Source organism: Eumetopias jubatus, unplaced genomic scaffold (genome assembly GCF_037043125.1).
Source record: "Eumetopias jubatus isolate StellerSeaLion01/CBP00866 unplaced genomic scaffold, mEumJub1_p1.0 scaffold_7, whole genome shotgun sequence".
Taxonomy (NCBI): Eukaryota; Metazoa; Chordata; class Mammalia; order Carnivora; family Otariidae; genus Eumetopias; species Eumetopias jubatus.
Genome location: NW_028274813.1, coordinates 2,465,322 through 2,488,743, shown reverse-complemented (window position 1 = coordinate 2,488,743; position 23,422 = coordinate 2,465,322). Strand labels below are relative to the sequence as shown.

At 40.0% G+C, this 23,422-nt stretch overlaps 1 protein-coding gene across 5 annotated transcripts in view; it reads left to right on the top strand.

Annotated features, from left to right (window-relative positions):
* The window catches only part of MARK3 (microtubule affinity regulating kinase 3), a 112,637-nt gene that overhangs the window by 48,377 nt on the left and 40,838 nt on the right, over positions 1 to 23,422 (top strand). The window lies entirely within an intron of this gene.

Genomic DNA, 23,422 nt, shown 5'->3' with positions numbered 1-23,422 from the left:
TGTTAGAATCAGCTGGACCTCTTTGCAATGTCTTGATGACTGGCCCAGAGAGATTTAATTGCTCAGGTTAGGGCCTTGGCATAGGTATTTCACTGGTGCATTTGTAAATGATTAATGATCATAATAAAATCCTTCTAGTTCTTTTTAGTCTTGCAAAGCCTTTTACATCATTTGATTTCTAGATTTGGCCTATTAGTAGTTGGGGTTTTAGAGACTAGGAACTAGGAACAGGAAATCTGAATTAAAATCCTGGCTCTGCCACGTAAAATGTCTAACTTGACCTTGAGCCAGTTACTTAACTTTCTTTTTTTTTCCAGTTAACTTTCTTGACCCCAGGTTTCTGGTCTTTAAAATAGAGATAATTTCATCTTCTCAGGATGGATGTATTAATAAAATAATGCAGTTAAAAGAGCTTTGTAAACTTCAAAGCATTTCACATGTAAGATATTATAAGCGTATTGCCCTGTATAAATTCCTGATTTTTTCCTAATGGTTATTTTCCATTTATATCATAATATCATTATATCATAATTTTGAAGTCCTGTCCGTGTGTGTGTGAGGGGGGGGGTGAGAGAGAGAGGTGGGGAGGAAAGGACTTTATCTTGCACTAAAAATGGTACTTAACAAGTGGTTCTGCAGGCCAGAGTGAGTCTTAATGGCACTCAAGGTGGCCTGGAATGGATCCAAAAATTCCAGTCCTTTCTTCTGAGGATAAAACTGTATCCATTGCTTTAAACTTTTATTTCTTCATATATCTTAAGGACTTGGCATTAATGAGTAAGTTAGGGGTTACTAAAATTTGGTATTCAGAACTAAAATTAGCATATAAAGAAGTTTACTGAGGGTTCTAGTTCAGTATCCTAATGATGTTACAAGTGTTCCACTATTCAAGCATCCTTGGTGGATAACTGGAATTCTAGCAGTTTTCTAGGGAGAATTTTATCATGGTTTTGTCTTTAGTTGGTTGTAATTTTTCCCTCCTTCCTTGCTTTTTTTTCATTATTTTGGGTAAGAGTGTTTTATTGCTGCTATTCTTTATTATTATTACAAATTACTGTTTGTAAACATCATTATCAGTTTAGTACATGGTACGTTGTCTGGTTGGCCTGACAATGTGATTATGCATATTTATATCAGCATTAATTTGGGCATATAATAATAAGAGGTAAGATTTTAAGAAGCCAGATCTGTCCAAGTTAAATAACTTGATAAGTGTAATATTTGAAGCTTATAGGGCATTGTTTTATTTTTTATTTTTCTATTGAAGTATAATTTCCATGTAGTGTTATATTTCAGGTGTACAATATAATGACTCAGCAGTTCTATGCATTATTCAGTGCTCATCACGATAAGTATGCTCTTAATCCCCTTTGTCTCATTCATCCATCCCCCACGTACCTCCTCTCTGGCAACCACCAGTCTGTTCTCTGTATTTAAGAGTCTGTTACTTTGGGACACCTGAGTGGCTTAGTTGCTTAAGTGTTCAACTCTTGGTTTTGGTTAAGGTCATGATCTCGGGTGGTGGGATTGAGCCCCCTGTCGGGCGGGCTCCACACTCTGTGCAGAATCTATTTGTCCCTCTCTGCCCTCTGCCTCTCCCCTTGCTCTCTCTCTGAAAATGAATAAATAAAATCTTTTTTGTGTGTGTTGTCTCTTTTTTCTTTGTTCATTTGTTTCTTAAATTCTACATAGGAGTGAAATCATGTGGTATTTGTCTTTCTCTGACTTCACTTAGTATTATACTTTCTAGATCCATCCATGTTGTTGCAAATGACAAGATCTTGTTCTTCTTTATGGCTGAGTAATATTCCTGTGTGTGTGTGTGTGTGTGTGTGTGTGTGTGTGTGTGTGTGTGTATCTTCTTTACTCATTCATCTGTGAATGGATACTTGGGTTACTTCCACATCTTGGCTATTGTAAATAATGTTCCAAGAAACATATGGGTGCATATATCTTTTCAAATTAGTGTTTTCATTTTCTTTGGGTAAATATCCAGTGGTGGAATTACTGGATCTTATGATAATTCTATTTTTAATTTCTTGAGGAACCTCCATGCTGTTTTCCGCAGTGGCTGCACCAGCGTGCATTCCCACCAGCAGTGCAGGAGGGCTCCTTTTTCTCCACGTCCTCTCTAGCTTTTGTTTTTTGTTGTCCTTTTGATTCCAGCCATTCTGACAGGTGTGAGGTGGTATCTCACTGTGGTTTGGATTTGCATTTCCCTGATGCTGAGCCATGCTGAGCATCTTTTTCATGTGTCTGTTGGCTATCTGTATGTCTTCCTGGGAAAAATATCTATTCAGATCCTCTGCCCATTTTTATTGGATTATTTTTAGATTTTGGTGTTGGGTTTTATAAGTTCTTTATATATTTTGGATATTGACTCCTTATTGGATATATCATTTGCAGATATTTTTTCTCATTTGGTAGGTTGTCTTGTTGATGGCTTCCTTTGCTGTGTAAAGCATTTTATTTTGGTATATCTCAGTAGTTTAATTTTGCTTTTGTTTCCTTTGCCTGAGGAGACAGATCTAGAAGAATGTTTCTATGGTTGATTTCAAAGAAATTATTGCCTGTGTTTTCTTCTAGGAGTTTTATGGCTTCAGGTCTCATATTTAGGCCTTTAATCACTTTTGAGTCTATTTTTGTGTGTTGTGTAAGAAAGTGGTCCAGTTTCATCTCTCTGTATTTTTTTTTGAGGAACCTCCATACTGTCCACTTTCATCTTTTGCATGTAGCTGGCTAGTTTTCCCAGCACCATTTATTAAAATACAGGGCATTATTTTAAATCATGTGTATTAGTTCATATTCTTTTCTTATAAATTAGAAGCATTCTCTGTATATTCCTGTACAGTTGTTTTTCACTGAATTCCTTTTCTGTGGAAAAGTTGCCACAGGGTGGGGTTTACATGGCGTCTTGTCTTTTTTTTTTAAAGATTTAGTTATTTATTTGACAGAGAGATAGCGAGAGCAGGAACACAAGCAGGGGGGCGGGAGAGGGAGAAGCAGGCTTCCCACTGAGCAGGGAGCTCGATGTGGGACTCGATCCCAGGACCCTGGGACCATGATCTGAGCCGAAGGCAGACACTTAACAACTGAGCCACCCAGGTGCCCCAACATGGTGTCTTTTCCCTTGGAATAGTACTTACTACTTTTTTCTTCCTCAGCGCTATGCACAGTTGTATCACATCTGCATTAGGAACAGCTCTCTTTATATTTTGATTTTAAGCCTTGAAGCTTATACATTTCTCAGTGCTTATCATGATGAGCCCCGAGTAATGTATAGAATTGTTGAATCATTGTATTATATACCTAAAACTAATACAGCACCTTAGAAGGTAACATTCACTTTAAGGAACATTCTGCCATCAATAAAATGTAATCTTTTTGTACTGCCACTATCAAAAAATGTAGACTGGCTCATTTAAGGAGTGTTTTAACACAGGTGTTAAAATAGTATCCATTTCAACATGTTCAAATTATTCAGGCTTGCACACTGAATTGTGCACATTTGCAAACTAATGTTACTTTCACAGACAAGTTTCTTTTCTTTTTCTTTTTCCAGTCATTGCGTTAACAAATGTTAGATTCTAGTAAGAGATATTTTTCTGCATTGTTTTTGTGCTTCTCAACTTTGAACTACTATTCCTGAGATGTTTTCTGTTTATGAATGTTTTAGATCAGCCTTTTTTTTTCTTAAGGTCAGCCTTTTTAATGTTGTGTACCTATATAATGGTTTTGAAAGCAGCAGGTATAAGAAGTATGTTAGTTTTCTTTTGGTTTTACAAAGTCATTTTTAACTTTGGTTTGGTTATATGTGAGGAATTTTGCTGGGTCTTGTTTTAGTTTGTCATTAAGAAGCAAGTTATGGCTCATTTTTAAAAATATGTTTACCTATTCAAAAATGCTAGTCTCTATTAAGGCAATCTAGTATAATCAGTGTAACCCATCTAAAGTTATTATTGTTCTTTTTCAGCCTTGGAGTAGAATGTTAACATAAAGAGAGTGTATAGAGTGATGGTTAGGAACACTGTGAAGCCAGGCTGCATGGATTCAAATCCAGGCTTAATCCAGCCTAGCTGTGTGACAAGTCATTTAACCTCCCCAGGGTCTTAGTTTCCCCACTTATAAAATGGGGATAATAATAGTAGGTCATAGGGCTGTAGTAAGAATTAAATGAGTTAACTTTTTTTTTAATTTTCTTTAAAAACAATTTTAAGTTCCAGTTAGTTTTAACATACAGTGTAATATTAGTTTTAGGTGTACAATAGAGTGATTTCAACACTTACATACAACACCCAGTGCTCATGACAGTAAGTGCACTCCAGTCCTTCATCCCCAAAACCTATCAAGTCTATCCATCCTTCTACCTCCCTTCTAGTAACCATCAGTTTGTTGTCTATAGTTAAGAGTCTGTTTCTTGGTTTGCCTCCCTCTCTCTTTTTTCCTTTTCTTGTTTATTTTGTTTCTTAAATTATACATATGACTGAAATCATATTTATTTCTATCTGATTGACTTATTTTGCTTAGCATTATACTCTAGGTCCATCCACATTGTTGCAAATAGAAAGATTTCATTCTTTTTTCTAATATTCCGTGTGTGTGTGTGTGTGTGTGTGACACACCACATCTTTATCCATTTGTCAATTGATGGACACGTGGGATGTTTCCATATTCCATAATTTGTCTATTGTAGATAATACTGATATAAACATAGGGGTGAGTGTATCCCTTTGAATACTTTTTGTATTCTTTGGGTGAATACCCAGTAGCGTGATTGCTGGATCATAGGGTAGTTCTATTTTTAACTTTTTGAGGAACTTCCATACTATTTTCCACAATGGTTACATTGGTTACATTACATTCCACAATAGTTTTCATTCCCACCAACAGTGCAAAAGGGTTCCCCTTTCTCCAAGTCCTCACCAACACCTGTTGTTGATTGATCTTGTGTTACTGATTTTAGCCCTTCTGACAGGTGTGGGTTAATACCACATTGTTGTTTTAATTGCATTTCCCTAATGATAAGTCATGATGCGTTTCATGTGTCTCTTGGCCATTTGTATGTCTTCTTTGGAAAAATATCTGTTCATGTCTTCTGCCCATTTTTTAATTGGATTATTCGTTTTTTGGGTGTTTATCAGTTCTTTAAATATTTTAGATACTAACCTTTTATTGGTTATGTCATTTACAAATATCTTCTCCCATTCTGTAGGTTGTCTTTTAGTTCTGTTGATTGTTTCCTTTGCTATCCAGAAGCTTTTTTTTTTTTTTAAGATTTTATTTATTTATTCATGAGAGACAGAGAGAGGCAGAGAGAGAAGCAGGCTCCCAAGGAGCAGGGAACCCGATGCAGGACTCGATCCCAGGACCCTGGGATCATGACCTGAGCCAAAGGCAGATGCTCAACCATCTGAGCCACCCAGGCGCCCGTGCAGAAGCTTTTTATTTTGGTGTATAGTTTATTTTTTATTTTGTTTCCCTTGCCTTGGGAGACTTACCTAGAAAGAAGTTACTCTGTAAATAAGTTAATATTTAAAAGCCCTTAGAAGGACAGAGACTAGTACCTGACACAGGGTAAGGACTGAATGAATGCTTGTTATTGTGTGTCCTGCTAAATATTAGGTTTTTGTTTGCTTGGTTTTGAGGGGTAAAAGGTGTTGTTTTTTTTGTTTAAAATTTTCCCCTTACAGGAAATAAGTAAAGCTTAAGAACTGAGTGTTAGGTTCTGGCTCAGTCTCTTTTATAGGCCTTAATTGCAGTGCACTATTTCCGGTAATGGCAAATATTTGAGCATTTAATGCTGAGCATTTTTCTGACTGTATTACCTGTATGAACTCATTGTATTAGTTTGCTCCAGCTGCTACAACAAAATACTATAGGTTGGGTGACATATAAACAATAGACCTTTATTTCACACAGTTCTAGAGGCTGGGAAGCCCAAAATCAGGGTGCCAGCCTGGTCGGGCTCTGGTGAGAGTGCTCCCTTTGGCTTGCAGGGGGCTGCTCTCACACCTTCTCTGATGTCTCCACTTAGAAGGGCACTAATCCCATCGTGAGGACCTACTCTAAGACCCCATCTAAACCTACTTAACTCCTAAATGCTCCATCTCCAAATACCATCACATGGTGGGTTAGGGTTTCAACATAGGAATTTTGGGGGAACACAGTTCAGTCCAAAGCATTCATTCACTCTTTACAACTTCATGAGCTAAGTTCTATTATTCAGGAAAGAAAGGCCAGGGCGATTAAAAAACCTGCCCAAAGTCTTTTAATTTATAAGTGATGGGTACTTGGGCAGGCCTTCCATGGCAGGTGTAGTCAGCTTTGAGTCAAGCATTAGTGAACTTAAAATGAAAATGTGTTTGCCACAGTTCAGATAATGGAGCACTTTGATATGCAGTGCCCTGGGATTACGACTGAATGTTTGCTACCTGGAGATTCCTTGTCATTAGATACTAGAGCCTGTGCCTCCCATGTTCTTACACATAGAAGTGTTGAACTTTTTCACATTAGCTAGTCTGATGGGTATGTTTTCGTCTTCATGCTCTGTTAATTTTCCAGTAAGGTGACTGACTCCGAAGTAGATATAGTTCAGCTCTCATAGTAAGTGGTGGGGTGAACATGTAAATCCTGCTCTGACTCCAAAATACAGTTCTTTCCACTCCATTGTGCCACCTTACTGCAATTAGTTAAAATTTTCCCAATTTAGGATTATGAGAACTTAGACTGGAACTAACCCAAGATTTTCCTTTGTAGTCCCTGTAAAGAAGTTAGTAGTTTAAAGTTGGGAGGAATATTTCTAGTACTTAAGAGAAGTAGGCCTTGTACTCCACCTCTCCCTCCAAACATTGCATAAGCCATGTTTTTATGTAGCTTTTTTTTTATTCACTCATTCATTCAACAAACACTTATTATTAAATACCTACTGTATGCCAGACACTGTTCAAAGCAGTGTGGAGACAACATTGAACCAAGTTAAGTTCCTGCTTTAATGGAATTGACATCCTAGTAGGAGAGCAGCAGTAAACAAATATATAATGTCATGTCAATGCTGTGAAAAAAATAAAGCAAAGTGTATTAACTATATTTTGTTATTTTCTGTTTTCTTGATGTTCTAGCACCTGGGACTATGCTGACCTGGGAAAGACTGCCCCTCCCAGGGCAACTAATTCCTAGAAATAGCAGACTACTCCCCTGTGAGTGTACTGTTTATGTGCAGACGAATTAATCCAGAGCTCATACTCAGAACCACCTCCTTTATTTGGCTCTTAAACTCCAGGAGGCAATATTCCTCTGCCCTAATCAACCCAGGGCCAGGTGCCAGACAACTAGAGACTGTATGTATACCCCAGAGCCTACTGAAATGGTTCAGACAAGCCAGTCCTCAGCCTGTTACCCTGCTTGACCTTGCCTTTCCTGTGGAAACCAAGATAAAGACTCTTTCCCATGCTTTCCCTTTGCTTCTTGTGCCTCCTGACTGACCCTGGTGCTTCCCCATGTGGCATTGTGTGCCCCCTTCTCTTGTGAACTGTTAGTAACGATTATCTTTTCAGTGCCAGTCCTGATGTCTTGGCTCACCATACCTAAATAATAGTAGAAACTTCACTTTAAAACATAGGCTGAAGAGATAATATTTGAAGGAATATTTCAAATGAAAAATAGGGGTGGCCTCCTGAACCAAGCTCTGTGATGTCTCCAATGAGTCAGATAAGTGTAGTGGACTCTGGGCGAACCCATGTGGTTTACAGTAAAATTTCACCTAGGCTTTGAAGGATCTAATATTTTTTACCAGGGCGCCTGAGTAGCTCAGTTGGTTAAGCCTCCGACTCTTGATCTCAGCTCCTGTCTTGAGCTCAGGGTTGTGAATTCAAGCCCCACGTTGAGCTCCACACTGGGCATGGAACCTACTTACAATAATAATAATGATAATATATGTAATAATAACATGATAATATAGTTACATATTATATATAATAGTTATTATGTATATAATATAACTATTATTATTACACTAAGTATTTTTTACAGAGTAAGAAAGATGGAAAGACTTTTGTAGTCTCATTGTGGTGTTGGCATGGGGGCACTCATTAAGTGTTGGTAGGGGGACTGCGTGCACAGCCAAGGGGCGGCACAGCAACAGGCTGTGGGGAGAGCTATGCAAGTGCAGAGTAGTGCATGAAGGAAGACTCACCAGAGCTCCCACTGGGCCCTGTGGGAGCCTGTGCTACCCGGTGCTTTTAAGGAAGTCATCTAATTGCAGTAAACCTTTTTTTTTTTAAGGCTTTGTTTACTTATGACAGAGAGAGACAGGGAGAGAGGGAACACAAGCAGTGGGAGTGGGAGAAGGAGAAGCAGGCTTCCCGCTGAGCAGGAAGCCCGATGCAGGGCTCGATCCCAGGACCCTGGGATCATGACCTGAGCCGAACGCAGACACTTAAAGACTGAGCCACCCAGGCGCCCGTATGTGCAGTAAACTTTTCACTGATTCCCTGACCTTCCCCTGGGTTGTTCTAAGATTTTGTTATGTTAGAAATACTCAGTCTTTTTGGTGGCAGAAACTTAATTGTCACCATACTCTGCCACAATCAATTTAAACAATAATTCGTTGTTTTTTTTTTTTTAACTGGAGCCACTTAATTAAAAGCAAGAAATTTATAACATGTAATGAAATAATTGTTTAGAATATGTATTTATGACAGCTGGTTAGTTAGCCAGTTTTAAACACACCTAGGGACAGAGGCTCACTTCTTCCTTATGGCATCTTGTTCCAGTGTTGGATAGCTGTAGTTAATAGAATTTTTCCCTTTAGTTTGCACTGGCATCTGTCTTCTAGAAACGTCTGCAACACTGTTCTCTATTCTGCCATATGGAGCTAGTGAGGTTAAATCTACCACTGCAGACATAACCAGCTATTTTGAGTCTTCTTGTTTCCTTCTCCAGAGTCAATACTCAGCCTCTTGGGCCAGCCACAGGAATAGCCCTTGACACAGACCTAATTTATTCAATACATGCAACTGATTTTTTTTTTCTTAACCTGAATTCGACTTCTGCTAAAGATCATTTAATTGGTTTTCTGCCACAATTCCAGTCTGTTGAGGTATTTTGAATAGTGAGTCTTCTGTATTAGCTATATCCCTTCTAGTTTGGTGCTGCGTGAACTGGATAAGGATGTCTTCATCCAATTAAAATATCTGACAAGGCCCTTCAGTGGAGACTCCATCCTTTAGTTGATCCTGCTGACCTAGTAGCAAAGCATTTTTTGAGTTAAGATTCAAGCACTGTTCTTCAATCCAGACTTTTAGTAAGAGAGAAAGGGAAATCCTGTTTTAAAAAATTTAGCCAAGGCGTGCCTGGGTGGCTCAGTCAGTTGGGCGGCTGCCTTCAGTTCAGGTCATGATCCTGGAGTCCCGGGATCGAGTCCCGCATCAGGCTCCCTGCTTGGCAGGGAGTCTGCTTCTCCCTCTGACCCTCTTCCTTCTCGTGCTCTCTATCTCTCATTCTGTCTCTCTCAAATAAATAAATAAAATCTTTAAAAAAAAAAGTAGATTGTGAATTTGAGAATATATAATTTCTTTTTATAAATTATAGCAATACTTATACCAATTATAGTTATACCCAGCATATATTATAATTGTACCCATGATTCATTATTGCTATTTTAGAAAAGTCCCTAAAGAACCAAATGTTTTAAATAGGTTAAACTTAGAGGATGGCATCGACCCATTTGTAGAAAATCAAAAATTGGGCACAAATTAGGCCTTTGGAAGAGAATCGTACTAACAACAGTAACAGCCAGAATCACAACCCCATACTGAGTGTTTGTTGTGTGCCAGGTACTATTCCAAGCTTCCACACATCGGGCTTCTTTAATTGTGTGGGTACCAGAATCCCAGGAAAGTCATGTCACCTAGACTGAGTGCTAGAGCCGGGCTAGGGCCAGGTATTGTGCTCCAGAGCTCAAATTCTTTTTTTTTTTTTTTTTTTAAGATTTTATTTCTTTATTTGTCAGGGAGAGAGACAGAGGGAGAGAGAGCAGCAGGCAGAGGGAGAAGCAGGCTACCCCCCGAGCAAGGAGCCTGATAATGGACTCGACCCCAGGACCCTGGGATCATGACCTGAGCTGAAGGCAGTCAACTGACTAAGCCACCCAGGCATCCCCAGAGCTCAAATTCTTTTTTTTTTTTTTTTAAGATTTTAATTATTTATTTAACAGAGAGAGACAGCGAAAGAGGGAACACAAGCAGGGGCAGTGGGAGAGGGAGAAGCAGGCTTCTCGTTGGGCAGGGGCAGTGCGGGGCTTGATCCCAGGACCCTGGGATCATGACCTGAGCTGAAGGCAGCCGCTTAACAACTGAGCCACCCAGGGGCCCCAAGAGCTCAAATTCTTAATGACTGTGCACAGCACCTACATCACGCATTGCCTTTTTTCACATCAGCCCTGTGACGTAGCTTTTTTATCTATATATATTTTACAGATGAGCAGACTGAAGTTTTCTAACATTTTGCACCTTGTTCAGTCATCCAGTGAGGAAGTGACTACACTAGTGTTAGAACCTAAAGCCCTAACTTCAAATAGTCTTGTTCTGCCATGTCCCCTTGGAAGGAATCAGGCCCAGCCCCTTCCTTATGGGGGTAGCAAAGGAGCATACTGAAGTTCAGCTTGCATATGGTGGACACCCAGTAAAATCTGTTCTTAATTATTAAGTGCCAAATTTATTGTAACACTAAATTAATATCTTCTCATATTACGCTGATTCCAGGAATTTTGACCACCAGAACCTGGGGTTTTGGAGAGTGGGAGAATCTCTTTGTCTTGGAAATATTTAATCATAAAAATCCACATTGCTGCTGTTCTTACTTTAAATTTTTAAAAACTGCTTAATTTTATTAATCAGCTCAATCTAAGCAATTATTTAAAATTCAGTTTTAATTTTTATTAACTGTTTTACATACAAAAAAGTTAGATGTTTATAGTGTAAATATTATAGGAAATGAACATTTACTTCAAGAAATGGATCATCAGCAATACCTATAAATCACTCACACTGGCCCTCTCCAACTTGATTCCCCTTCTTCCTTTCCCACCTACCAGGTAACCACTAACAAGAATTTTGTGTTGTTTTCTTGATTGTCTTTATAATTTTACCTTATATGGAGTCTCTCATCAAAATAGTGTAAAGGTTTTATTTTTTTTTATCTTTTCCAAAAATATTGTAAAGGTTTTAAATACTGTATAAATGTAGTCATATGTATCCTTCTATTTGCTTTCTTTTGCCCAAATTGTGTTCCATGTTGACATATTTAGCTAATTCACTTTCTCTATTCTCGTTTTCATGATTATATAGTATTCTATTACATGAATATATACCATGATTTACATATGCGTGGTCTCTGGTTCAGAGACCTTCAGATTGCTTATAGCTATTTGTATTACAAACATTGTTGCTGTGAGTTGTCCTGTATGTGTCCTGGTGCACTTGTGTAAGAGTTTCGTAATGATATATAGCCAGTAGTAGAATTATTGGTTCACAGAGTCTGTTTATTGGAGCTGGCCAGATTGTTTCCAAAGCAGTTGTGTAATTTATATTCCCACCAGTAGCATTTAGGAGAAAGTTCAAGTAATGTCACATCCTCATCAAAATTTGAATTTGTCTGATATTTAATTCTTGCCAATCTGGTGGATATAAAAATAACATTTCGTTGTGATTTTTATCTACATTTCTCTGATTACTGAGGAAGTATTACATCTTTTCATATTTTTACTGGTTTTTGTTTCTTCTTTGAAGTGCCTCTTCAAGTCTTTTGTTCAGTTTTAAGGAATTCTTCCATATCTAGGGCCATAAAGATACTCGTCTCTATTGTTTTAAAGTTTTTATAAACTCTAATCTCATTATCTGACCCTGAAATCGTGACCTGAGTCAAAATCAAGAGTCAGCTGCTCAACTGAGTGAGCCACCCAGGCACCCCTACATTTTATTTTTAATAGTAGAATGGTATATGATAAATAGAACCTCAAAATACATGCCAGGTAAAATCTGAGCTAAATTAACAAACACTAGGGCACCTGGGTGGCTCAGTGGGTTGGGCGTCTGCCTTACGGCTCTGGTCATGATCCCAGGGTCCTGGGATCAAGTCCTGCATTGGGCTCCCTGCTCAGCGGGAAGCCTGCTTCTCGTCCCACTCCCCCTGCTTGTGTTCTCTCTCTCATTGTCTCTCTCTCTGTCAAATAAATAAAATCTTAAAAAAAAAACAAAAAACAGTTGGATGTCTTACACAGAAGCTCCTTAATTTCTGCCCACTGATCTTGTGGTCCAGTCCTCACATCCATAACACTCAGTACAGAGCTTTAGTGCCTCTCTTAAATATGGAAATATGGGAGGACAGCCAGGAATCTCCAGGTATTTCAGAATAATCAGAGACTAAAACAAACAGGAATAAAAAAGAACAATTGAAAGAGGAAACTAGACTACTTTAAAAAAAAAAGGAAAAGGAAAATTACAATTTTTATTTCCGAAAGATTTAAAAAAGAGGAAGACAGTAGTACAACAACAGTCATTATATTCATGAAAGAATATGATGCATTGAAAAAGGACCATTGAGGAGAGGGTAATTTATGGTATTGGGAAGAAAGTCAGTAAAAGGGTTGGAAAGTAAAGTCAAGGAAATCTCTCAGAAAATAATATACAAATTTAAAGACTTGAGAATTAAGGAAGATAAGATATAAAATTGAAGTATCTACGTAGGAGGTGTGGTTTGTGATAACATGGAGTGGTAAAAAGAACTGAGGAAAGGAGGGGAAATTATCAAGGAATAACAAAAGGTAGTTTCCCAGAACTGTGGAACCTAAATTTGCAGCTCCAGAGGCTTGGTGCCCAGTGCAAACATGAAAAAAGACCCACAATATATCTGGAATGAATGCTAATGTACCACAGGTACTAAATCTCTGGTACATTAAAATTTAAATACATCAAGGTTAAGGAGAATGAAGAGGAAAAATTAGGTCACAAACAGAATTGTAACAAAATGGCATCACGCTATTCTGCATTGCTTTAAGCTCAAAGATAATGTATCGGGGGCGCCTGGGTGGCTCACTCATTAAGCGTCTGCCTCCATCACAGGTCATGATCCCAGGGTCCTGGGATTGAGCCCCGCATCGGGCTCCCTGCTCGCATCGGGCTCCCTGCTCGGCAGGAGGCCTGTTTCTCCCTCTCCCACTCCCCTTGCTTGTGTTCCCTCTCTTGCTGTGTCTCTGTCCAAAAAAAAAAAAAAAAAAATGGATCGAGGCCTTTAAAATTCTGAACCAACTGGATATTCACAGGTAAAAGATTGAAATTGGACCCCTATCTTACACCACCCACAAAAATTAACTCAAAGTGGATTAAGGTCTTAAATGGAAGACCTAAACCATAAAGCTCCTGGAAGAAAACAGGGGAAAATCTCTTTGATGTTGACCCTGGCAATGATTTTTTGGGTATGACACCAAAAGCACAAGCAACAAAAGCAAAATTCAACTAGTGGAAGTTCAGAAAACTTAATGCACAGCAAAAGAAACAGTCAACAAAATGAAAAGGAAACCCACAAAATGGGAGAAAAATAATTACAAATCATGTATCTGATAAAGGATTAATATCCAAAATAGATAAGGAGCTCCTATAATTCAATAGCAAAAACAAACAAAAATAATCTAATTAAAATGGGTAAAGACCTAAAAAGACATATTTCCAAAGAAGACATACAAATAGCCAGTACGTCCATGAAAAGGTATTCAATATCACTCATCATCAGGAAAATGCAAATAAAAACCACAATGAGATATTTATCACCATATATGTGTTAGAATGGCTGTTACCAAAAAGTGATCAATGCTGGCGAGAATGAGAAATGGCAGCCCTCATGTGAGTGGTGGAAATGTAAATTTTACAGCTGCTTATGGAAAACAGTGTGGAGGGTCCTTAAAGAATTAACAGTAGAGCTGCCATGTGATCTAGCAGTTTCATTTCTGGGTATATATCCATAGGAAGTGAAATCATCATCTTAAAGAGATATCGGACCTCCCATTGTTCACTGCAGGATTATTCACAACAGCTTAGACATTGACACACATTAAGTGTCCACAAATAATGGATAAAGAAGGTGTGAGATTACTTATGCACATGCAGAAATACATATTTTCTACATAATATTCCATAAAAAGGGGAATCCTGTTCCAAATAGAACAACATACTTTGAGGGCACACTAAACAAATCAGATGGAAAAAGACAAATACTGTATGATCTCACTTACATGTAAGTCTTAAAAACTAAGCTAGAAGCAGAGTAGACAGTGGTTGCCAGGGGTTGGGAGTGGAGGAGGTGGGGAGATGTGGATTCAAAGGGTATGGACTCCCAACCATGAGATGGGCAGGTGCCAGGAACCTCATGTACAGCTCAATGACTGTGGCTAACAATACCGTACCCTGGGGGCGCCCGGGGGTCTCAGTCGTTGGGCGCCTGCCTTCGGCTCGGGTCCTAATCCCAGGGTTCTGGGATCGAGCCCCGCATCGGGCTCCCCGCTCCGCGGGAGGCCTGCTTCTCCCTCCCCCACTCCCCCTGCTTGGGTTCCCTCTCTCGTTGTGTCTCTCTCTGTCAAATAAGTAAATAAAATCTTCAAAAAAAAAACCAATATCGTATACTCGAAAGTTGCTATGAGAGTAGATCCTAAATGTTCTCACCACACACCATAACAATAACAAAATGGTAATTATGTGAGGTGAAAGATGTGTTAACCAACCTCATTGTGGTAAAGATTTCACAAAATACATACGTGTTTCAAATCATTAACATTGTATACCTTAAACTTACACAGTATTACATGTCCATTATATCTCATTAAAGCTGGGGGGTGAATTTTTCTGAGAGAAAAGAATCTAATCTAGAATTCTTTACCCAACCAAACTGTCAATCACATGTGAAGATAGAATCAAATATTCTGGGGCACACAGCGTTTCACAGTTAACCACCCATGTCCTTACCCTTCCTCAGGAGATGTTGGTGGCATATACTTTACCACCGCAAGAGAGAATACCAAGAAAGAGAAAGCATAGGGTTCAGAACAGGAAGTCCAACAGAGTGGGCCTTGAGAACAGGACAGAGGCTTCCGGAATATGAAATACCTACAAAGGAAAAAAATTACTTAACTCAAAGTATTTGAAAGGAGATTTACACTTCTGTCACAGAGTTTAAGGATGAATTAGTAAAGTGAGGGATACACAGAAAACTTAAGTGAACAGAATTATTGAGGCAGTATTGGTTCCAAGGAAACCAAAAATCAGTCAATCAATTTAAAGGATAAAAATGCATTCCTGGTGTGGCTGTAAATAATGTTTATACATGGGAATGGAAGCTGGTGTAGCCACTCTGGAAAGCAGTATGACGTTTCCTCAAAAAGTTAAAAACAGAGCTACCCTACTACCCAGCAATTGCACTACTAGGTATTTACCCAGAGGATACAAACATAGTGGTCTGAACGGGCACCTGCACCTCAATGTTTATAGCAGCAATGTCCACAATAGCCAAACTATGGAAAGAGCCCAGATGTCCATCAACAGATGAATGGATAAAAACAACACACACACACACACACACACACACACACACACACACACACAGTAGAATATTACTCAGCCATCAAAAATGAAATCTTACCATTTGCATCGACATGGATGGAACTAGAAGGTATCATGCTAAGCAAAATAAGTCAATCAGAGAAAGACAGTTATCATATGATTTCACTCGTGTGGAATTTAAGAAATAAAACAGAGAATCATAAGGGAAGGGAGGGAAAAATAAAACAAGACGAAATCAGGAAGACAAACCATAAGAGACTGTCAACTATAGAGAACAAACTGAGAGTTGCTGGAGGGAAGGTGGGTGGGGAGGATGGGGTAACTGGGTGATGGACATTAAGGGGGGCACATGATGTAATGAGCACTGTGTGTTATATGTAGTGGATGAATCACTGAACTCTACCTCTGAAACTAATAATACACTGTATGTTAATTGAATTTAATATTTATTCCATGTAAACTGAATAATTTAGCCAAATGCTATGAGAACTGATTAGGAGGAAGGAGGGAAGGGACATGGGGTGGGAGAGCCAGGTCTTCACTGCCCATGTTAAGAAATCTGTGGATAATGGAGTGGGGGAAGGGACTAAACAAATCAATGAACCGCAGCACAAGCATGCTATTTAGGAGTCTTTTTTTTTTTTTTAAGATTTTATTTACTTATTTATTTATTTAAGAGAGAGAGTGTGTGTGTGAGAGAGAGATCACGAGCAGCGGGGAGGGGTAGAGGGAGAAGCAGATTCCCCGCTGAGTAGGGAGCCTGATGCAGGGCTCGATCCCAGGACCCTGGGATCATGACCTTAGCCGAAGGCAGACGCTTAACCGACTGAGCCACCTAGGTGCCCATATGCTATTTAGAAATAAGACAGCAAATACCAGAGTTGAAAGTGCTTGCCAGAGTAGGTAGGTATAAGAAAACATCTAAAATGGAAAATCAAGCAAGCGTTATAATTCCGGCTTTTTAGAAATAAGTAGGTAGGGGCGCCTGGCTGACTCAGTTGGTAGAGCATGTTGCTCTTGATCTTGGGGTTGTGAGTTAAACCCCCACGTTGGATGTAGAAATTACTTTAAAAAAATAAAATCTTAAAAAAAGAAAAAAGAAAGCATGTATGCCCTTTGGCCCCCATCCTGTTTCTAAGAATCTACCTTGCCAATGTATTTGCATGAGTGTACAAGTAGTATATACCCGTGTATACAGTAGTCCCCCCTTTTCCAAGGGGGTCATGTTCCAAGACTCCCTATAGATACCTGAACCTGTGGGTAGTACCGAACCTTATATAATACTATGTTTTTCCTGTACATACACGCCTGTGATAAAGTTTAATTTATAAATTAGGCACAGTAAAAGAATAACAATATAATAAAATATGGGGCCCCTGGGTGTCTCAGTTAGTTAAGCATCCGACTCTTGAATCTGGCTCAAGTCCTGATCTCATGGCTCATGAGATCCAGCCCCGCGTCAGGCTCCCCACTCAGCAGGAGTCTGCTTGGACATTCTCTCCCTCTGCCTTTCCCCTGTGCACACAGTCTCTCTCAAATAAATAAATCTTTTTTAAGAAACCTAATAACAAAATAGAACAATTATAGGGGTGTCTGGTTGGCTCAGTCAGTTAAGCATCCGACTCTTGGTTTCAGCTCAGGTCATGATCTCAGGGTTGTGGGATCAAGCCAGCGTGGGGCTCTGCACTAGGCATGGAGTCTGCTTGAAATTCTCTCTCCCTCACCCTCTGTCCCTTTTGGCTATATATAGCTCCCCCCCAAAAGAACAGTTATAACCATATACTGTAGTAAAGTTATATGAATGTGGTCTCTCAAAACATTTTATTGTACTGTACTCATCCTTCTTTTTGTGATGATGTGAGATGATAAAAATGCCTTCATGATGGGGTGAAGTGAAGTGAGGTGAGTGAGGTAAGCTTTGTGATGTAACGTTAGGCTACTACTGACCTTCTGGCCATCCAGAAGGAGAATTGTCTGCTGGATTGAGGTTGATCACAGGGAACTGAAAGTGCAGAGAAGGTTGGGGAACAGGGGCTTACTGTACAAGGATATTCACTGTGATGTTAACAAAAATGTGTCAGTCATTGGTATTACCATGTCATTGGTAAAATTCTAGTTAAATACATTGTAATACACCCATATCTTGTCATATCCCCACATCTGTAGACCTCTCTTCCTGAGTGGGAGAGGTCACTGCTTTTAGCTAGTGTTAGACAAATGGTCTTTAGTAATGCTGTTAATAATTATCTTAATTCGGGTGCCTGGGTGGCTCAGTTGGTTAAGCGACTGCCTTCGGCTCAGGTCATGATCCCGGAGTCCTGGGATCGAGTCCCACATCAGGCTCCCGGCTCAGTGGGGAGCCTGCTTCTCCCTCTGACCTTCTCCCCTCTCATGCTGTTTCTCTTTCTCTCTCTCAAATAAATAAATAAAATCTTTAAAAAAAAATTACCTTATCTCCCTGTCATTTGTTAACTTTCCTAGTATGTTCTTTATTTTAAGATATTTAATGTCGAGGTGATTCTGAGAGTGACTCGGATCTCTTTACCTGCCTTAAGTTTTGCCTAACAGCATTGGCTCTCATATTTACTTTACTTCAGAGATACTCCCTGGAAGACTTACTTGCCTTTCACCCCCTGGCAGCCTCCACCCACATGGTGAAAAGGGATAGGAAATGCTCTTCTTGTTAAGAGTGATCAAAATACAGCATTTCCGGCTACCTTGTCTTTTTCAAGAATTCCCCTTTTAGCCAAAACAAACAAACAGACAAAAAAACAAAACACCTTTTCTTTGTTCATTCTCAACCCTTCTTTAAAATCAGATTAATTGAGGGAAGGGAGGTAGATAATACAATTATGTGTCTTAAAGTTCAAAGGACAGAAAAAATATTGAAGGAAAGGTCTTCATTCAGCCTTTGACTACCAGCCACCCTGGTCCTATCTCTGGGACAACCAGAGGCATCATTTTCTGTTTGTCCTTCCAGAGATATTCTATGTATAGAAAGGCAAAGACACAGTTTTCCTTTTTTTACACCAACACATTTTCTTCACAGTTCCTTTCCATTAACTCTGTGGGCTTTTGCCAGCCCCTCTCCCTCAGTTTTATCTGAGAGGGTCTTTGATTTGTTCTTTTGTTCAGCAGAGCTGGAATAGCAGTGTAGTAAGACAGAGGGACAGAGGTTTCTGCACAGTGAAGAGGAAAAGCAGGTCCATCATCCTTCTACCTTTCCTTCCTGAAGCACCCTCAAGATGCTCCAGGACCTGGGATGCTGTTGGTGAATAGACTCTGGGCCCCACGTGTATGTCTGTCCTAGACATTAGACTCCAGTGTTTCAATTTCATTCTGTCTCTCTGGCTGCCTTCTTCTCTGAGAGTCTCCGTTGTGGGCCCCAGTTCTTTTGTCTCTGAAATGTTTGCTTTTTGGTGTTCTGTCTTTTCATCCTGCACAATTGGGCAGTGTTACTTCCTTCCAAGGATGCCATCTCTATGCTGGTAATTCTACAGAACGTATCTCTATTCCAGCCTTTTTTCCTGAGCTCCAGACCCAAATACCATGCACTTTCACTTGCCTAAAGCGCCCTCACACCACATGTCCAAAAGCAACTCCGTCTGCCTTGCTGCAGTCTGTCATGTCTTCTCTGTCTCAGAGGGGCACCCAGACCCACACAGGGGTGTCAGTGCCCACGTGGCCTTCCTCTCCTTTACCCCCTGAATGTTTCCTGACTGTGTCTCCTTCTCTTTATCCAAGACTGCTGATAATTACCCACGAATCTTAGATTTATAGCATGGCTATTTTCTGTTCAAGAAGAGGGTGGTTATTATGTTTACTTCATTATTTCTAACACGTAAGTTGTCATTCAGCCTGTCACTCTGCTGCCATGAAAAGCACAGGCTCTCAATGTCACAGCCTGGTCCTTCTGTCTTGTACCTGTTACATATCTGGAGAGGGGGGTCTGAATACTTTCACCATCATGATTTAGGTAACAGTTTTATGTGACCCCCCCCTCATGTTCTTTTTTATATGCTCACTTTACTTTTTCATTGTTTGTTAAATTCTCTTTTTCCAAAGATAATTTCCTGGGCATCCCAAGTCCTGGTCGTTGGGACATCTCTTTACTCTGTGGTACTATATATTTGGTATCCTTGATATTCTGATTACAGGATCCCGAATCTTTGCCTTCGAACATGTTTGTTCTCCTCCTGGGTACTGGTTCCTAGAGGACTTGAAGATGTTAGGAGGTTGCAGATTGGTCAGTGAGGAGAGAATTCTTGCACTTCATATATTTCTGTGTTATTTCATTTTGTTTTTTACAACTATCATCTGCATAAGATTGAAAAGGAATGTAAAGAAGTTGAATTAAGATAGAAGTAGGTGGATTTAAGTGTCCTTTTGTAATAACAAAACTTTAAAAAAAAATATGTCGTATAATCCTAATAGGGACTTCCCTAAAATTTCATGCCTTCTCTTCAGTAAGTTACTTCTATCCAAATTTAACTATCTTCAGCTATCAGCTTCATAGTTGATACAAATATATGAAATCTCTGGCGTGTTGTTGTGGGGTTTTTGTTTTGGGGGTTTTTTTTTTTTCCTCTCTCTCACCCAAAATGTCTGGCATTTTTATCACTTATATGCAGATTGTCAACTTTTAAAAATTGTGCCAGTGCCCATTTGTTGCTCTGGAATTTTCTGTACCAGCAGCTTATAATCTATCAATGAATTTACTTGTAAATTTCAAAGGCAGCTGCATGGCATCATGAGATGAGTGTGGACCTTGGAGTCAGTAAACTCAGAGTCCTGGCTCCAGCATCTACTCGCGGGGAGTCCTTGGACATGTTTCTCAACTTGCTCAGTTCTCATTCCTATGCACTGGAGGTCATCACAGTCACCAGACAGAGTTGTGAACATTAAGTTAGATCATGGGTGGAAGCATCTAGCTTTGTGCTTTAGGCAGAGTGGACACCTAACACCTCAGTAGCTGTTGGCTTCTTGCTTCCTCTCCACCTCCTTGATTAACTTGCTATAGATTTATTAACTACTTTCTGCCTGAAACACAGTTCTGATAGAGGTAAATAAGTAAAGTTATTTGATAATATCCTGACACTATCCTACTAGGGAATCTGAGGCTATTCTTTCTGCCTCCAGAATTAAGCTTGTACGACCCATCCCTCTGTCTGGTGCCATTTACCTTTCCTCTGTGTTTTCACAACACATGCCTTGGTGTGACCTCTGCTGTAACTCATGGATCGTCTGTAGTGTGTCAGTTATCAGCTGCTCTCTAACAGATTACTCCAGAACTGAGCAACTGAAACAAAGCCATTTGTTACCTCATCATTCCTGCGAGTCATGGGTTTGGGAGTGACTTAAGTAGGTAGTTCTGGCACAGGAGCTGTCAAGAAGTTTTGGGTAAGAGCCACAACTCCGGCATCTGAAGACTCGATTAGGCTGGTGGGTCTGCTTCCTCTTACGTGGCTCTCTTGAGGGGCTGCAGTTCCTCACCGACTGTGCGCATGAGGCCTCAGTACTTTGCCATATGGGGGTCTGTCCATCAAGGTGTTTAATGTCCCCACGACACACAAGCGAGTGATCTCTGAGAGCATGGAGGGAGCCACACTACCTAGTCATTCTCTGCAAGTCCCCCACCATCACCTCTGCCTTACTCTTTGCGTTAGAAGCAAATCACTAAGTGCAGCCCACACTCAAAAGAGAGGAATATGAAGTTCTCTCTTTTGCAGAGAGGATTGTCAAAGAATTTGTGGTTCTGTGGACATATTTTAAAACCACCATACCTAGGGTGCTTGCTGAAAGTAAGATTCTTAATCCCACTTCAGATCTAGCAAGAGGTAGGGCCCAGGGACCTGGAGTTTGCACAAACACCCTTATGATTCTGATGCAGGTGACCTGAAATCCACACTTGGAAATGCACTGTTCTGCCAGAGGTATCACTTGGTCTTCCTTAAATAAATAGTCTTAATTGGCCATACCATATCTTTGCTCACATATATAAAGCACACATAGCTCATTTTTTACTGTGGACATCTTTTTGAGTCCTGCATGAGTCTCGTTACCGCCATGGCACCTGCTACCCCAGACTAAAGTGAGCTCTGCCTTTCTTGAATTCCTGTAATAGTGCATCTTTTCCTGCTGTGTGGCTCTGATTACTTTGTTTCCGTGCTGCACTGCTAGTAGGGATTTAAAAATGACTGCCTTCAGTAGACCTGCTCTCCTGCCAGCAGAATGGTGACAGCTAAGCACCAAGCATCCTGCTACTCAGGATTTAAAAGCAGGGTGGTCATTAGAATGCTAAGGAGGCTGGCTCAAACCACACTTCTTGGTAGTTAGTACTTTCATAAGGGCATTTATCAAACAAATGAGTTCCTGTTGTGTGCCAGGCTTGGTTTCAAGTATACAGTAGTGAAAGGAGACCAATGTGCCTCCCCCTACCCCACACAGATGACAAGGCAACAATGAACAGGTACACAAAAATGTATCTTTATAACTTGAAAGACATTCTAGAGAAGAAGCAGACAGACCACTATGATGTAAAACAAAGGAAATCTTAGATAAGGTTTTCAGAGAATCTGCTTGAGACTACAAGGACAGAAAGGAGAAACGACTAAGGAAGGAAAGAAGTTCGAATGTTCTGATACCTGAGAGGAATCACGATGGCTGGAGGAGTGTCACGTTGCAGGGAGAAGTAGAGGCCACCATGGCCATGGTCTGAGTTCTGTACTACATGCAGGGTCCTAACGTGTTGGTATTGTATCCAACTTGGAGCTCTCCTACTTTAGCAGTTGTGGAAATAACTGGGACATTCAGATTATAAGCTACAAATTCCACTATAATGAACTGGAAAACAGGGTTTCTGTGTTCGCTTGACAGAGGGAAACTAAGATAAAGAACTCAAGCCTGAGCGGTGTTCAGGGTAGCTGTCTTCTCATCTCAGAACATAAATCGTGAGAATGACCACAAAAGCAACAGGAGATATTTGTGTTGGAGATAAAAGTGCTCCAGCCTTTAGAGAAGATCCAGTATTCAGGAAAGGAATCTTAATCATCTGACTCCATGTTTTTAAGCTCTGAGATTAGTTTAGAGGTCAGATACGTCCATGTCCATCTCCATGCTCTTAGTTGTTAGGTGCTGATTCAATTCTAGATTAGATGTGGTAGACGGGACAAGTGCAGTAAGACCCCTGTGATTTCTCCCCCAGATTCCTTTCCACATAGCCAGCTGTTCCTCCTCTTCCCAAGGTCTTCCCAGTCCATTCCTCCCATAGGTTATAGATACTGGGTGTTGGGAGACCTTGGTTCTGGCCCAGTTCCCTGCAGAAAGAGAGCAGGACCTTGGGAGACCTTTTCCTCTCCTTTCCTGGTTTCCACTTGTTTGCAAGAGGGTTGGATAAGATGGCCTCTAAAATTCTGTTATTTTCTGAGATCTTCTGATATTAGCCTAGGCCATAGCACCATGACTCTCTTCTGCATTCACAGCACATGTTTATACAACAACAGTTTGATATTTCTCCTTATTCTGTGTGATGGCTGGGCAGCTCTACCAGTCTTACCTGGATGGTTTTTCTTATGGCATCCTCTGGGTTCATTTGTGTGGCAGCATTCAGCTGACAAGTTGATGAGGCTGTACTCAGGTGGGACAGTGGGTCTTTCCCTACATATACTCTTTCATCCTCAAAGAGGCTAGACTGACCTCTTTATATCATGGCAACATCATTCCAAGACAGCAAGTGCCAGATACACAAGCATTTATCCACCCTCTTCTTGCTGGATGGACGATATCAAATTTGATAATGTTTCATTGGCCAGAGCAAG